Source organism: Saccopteryx leptura, chromosome 3 (genome assembly GCF_036850995.1).
Source record: "Saccopteryx leptura isolate mSacLep1 chromosome 3, mSacLep1_pri_phased_curated, whole genome shotgun sequence".
Taxonomy (NCBI): domain Eukaryota; kingdom Metazoa; phylum Chordata; class Mammalia; order Chiroptera; family Emballonuridae; genus Saccopteryx; species Saccopteryx leptura.
The window spans coordinates 100,940,157-100,942,853 of record NC_089505.1 but is presented as its reverse complement, the minus strand read 5'-3'; the positions used below and the strand labels follow the sequence as shown (position 1 = coordinate 100,942,853).

The 2,697-nt window shown below is 47.8% G+C and overlaps 1 long non-coding RNA gene across 1 annotated transcript; it reads right to left on the bottom strand.

The window, feature by feature from the left end:
• Window positions 1–498: 498 nt before the first annotated feature.
• Window positions 499–2,004, bottom strand: LOC136397553 (uncharacterized). The gene is made up of 3 exons (XR_010749881.1): window positions 1,856–2,004; window positions 1,159–1,269; window positions 499–870 (listed from the first exon to the last, which is right to left on the bottom strand). It is a non-coding gene; the product is annotated as an uncharacterized lncRNA (long non-coding RNA).
• Window positions 2,005–2,697: the final 693 nt, after the last annotated feature.

Here is a 2,697-nt window from a genome sequence, read left to right as displayed (position 1 = left end):
AGCTCCAGTAGGGTTGCCAGGTATTTCTAGTTAATTTAGAACTTCAGATAAATAACAAATAGCTATTTTACTATAAGTGTGCCTCAAAAGTGCATGGGATAGCTGACCAGGCGGTGGCGCAGTAGATAGAGCGTCAGACTGGGATGTAGAGGACCCAGGTTTGAGACCCCGAGGTTGCCAGTGTGAGTGCGGGCTCATCTGGTTTAAGCAAGGCTCACCAGCATGAGCCCAAGGTTGCTGGGTTGAGCAAGGGGTCACTTGTTCTGCTATAGCCCCCTGGTCAAGGCACATATGAGAAAGCAATCAATGAACAACTAAAGTGCTGCAATGAAGAATTGATGTTTCTCATCTCTCTCCCTTCCTGTCTGTCTGTCCCTATCTGTCCCTCTCTCCGACTTTCTCTGTCTCTGTCACACAAAACAAAACAAAAACAAAAAACAAAACAACAAAAAAAACTGCATATGACCTACTTCAACTAAAATAGATTTTGTTGTTCATTTGAAATTCACATTTAACTAGGCAGCCTTGCAACTCTTGTATCCTGGCAGATCTGCCTCCTCAGACACATACAGGCACCTAGGAAATTCTTGTGAGCTGGTGGCCGTGTTGAGAGTGTGGTGATAGACTGGGAGGTGACAACGGGCATCTTCTCTGGTCACTCTTCAAACCTAGAAGAGTCGTTACATCTCCTCCTTCAGCTTTCCTCTGGTGTAGGGACTTCGAAAGCTACAAGGCACCCAAGGTGTTTAGTCCAACATCTTTGATTTACCAACGAGGAAATTTAGGTCCGGAGAGGTGACTGGCTCAAGAGCAGCACGGAGACCAAGAGCTCCTGATTCAGATCTCAGTGGAATTCCTTTTTCTTTTAACCTAAACATGTAATGGAAAAGAGCAGAAGCTGTACTCAGACTGCCTGGGTTCCAACTCTGGCTCTGACAGTTACTGGCTCTGTGACCTTGGGCCTTATCTCTTGGCTCTGTCTTCTCATCTTTCAGATGCAGATTAAATTGAGTTAGTGCGTGTAAAGCACAACGGTGCCTGCCACCCAGGCACTAGTCAATAAATACACGCCGGCCCTGCGCACAGACCCTGGGCAAAGCTCTCCCCCATCTCCCTGTAGCCTCTTGAATCTGAACTGGGCCTGGGGTGCTCACATACCTGGTTGTGCTATACCTTTTGTGGCTTGCCTCGCTCTGCCTGGCAGCCAGCTCCTCCCCTGTACGCCAGCAATCACCGTCACCTGCCAGGAATCAGCTCCCCTGCCCGCACCTGCAAGGCCCGAAGGAGTCACTGCATTTAAAATTCTGCACAGAAGAACCTGTTAGCAGCACTGATGACCCTATCCTTTATATTAAAAGGCCCTGAGGATACCTAACGTTTTCTTTCTGCCCCAAGGAAGGTAGTAGTGATGGGGCAAGCTCTGGAGTCATCATTTAATAGATACGGGTCATGTCTCTGGCCCTCACTTTCCTTAAAATGGCCCCGATATGCCCCCCACTGAGAAGGATTTGTCTACCCCATGCGCTTAGCACTGAATTCAGGTACTGCCTCTTGTAGCTGTGGGACCTTCAGCAAATTCACCTCCACATGCCTCTGCGTCTCCATCTATTAAGTGAGGGCAGTCGTTCCTTCCGCACTGCAGGGTTAAATAAAACAACCTTTAAAAAGCTCCCAGCACCAGCTAGGCACCCAGTAAACTCTGGAGACAGAGGTGCATCCTTATCATTTCATGCTTCTTGCTTGGCCAACTTCTGCCTACATTTAATTCCCCAGGTAACTAGCACGGGAAGTAAGACGAAAGTCCAATTAGCAGCTACAGCAGAAATAACCTTAGAAATCCAACTTTTGGCCTGACCTGTGGTGGCGCAGTGGATAAAGTGTCAACCTGGAAACGCTGAGGTTGCTGGTTCAAAACCCTGGGCTTGCCTGGTCAAGGCACATATGGGAATTGATGCTTCCTGCTCCTCCCCCTTCTCTTTCTCTCTCTCTCTCTCTCTCTCTCCCTCTCTCCCCTCTCTATAATGAATAAATAAAATCTTAAAAAAAAAAAAAAAAAGAAATCCAACTTTTGTTTATTCCTCTTTCGTACTTGCATCATCTAGCACCTGAGCCCTATGCACCTGCCTCTTTTTGTCTCCGAGTTAGAAACGGTCTTGTTTGGGATGAAGATTGTTTTCGTTTCATTTTGCATTATAAACAGAAACACTCCCCGATTTCTCTTCTGAAAGGCTGAGAAGGAAGCTGAGTCAGGCGGGGTGTGGTTAACGTGAAATCAGTCACCCTTCCCTCCCCGTGGGCTTGGGCTTACCCAATCAGTGTACACTGACTTGCACACCAGCCACACTTAATACCCCATTTTAAGTTTATCTCTCTAGTAGCATGAAAAACAGCAGCATTCTTCTGGAATGCAGTTCAGCATATAGTAAGTAGTAGGAAGAGCAAGGGCCTTGGGGGTCCCAGGCCCCAGCACTGGTAACTGAGACAGTGACTGGGCAGGTTAGGGGATGGTGGAGCCAAGCTGTCACCCGTGAGGCGGCGGTGGTGCCTATCCTGGTGGATTATGGTGAGGCTTAGCGCTAATGGATATAAAGCTTATGGGAAAGCACTATGGAATTAATATATCCCAATGACGCCATGGGCTCTTCCCTTTCAGGATGACATCCCAGGTCCTGGGTCCTACAACGTCATTCACCAATC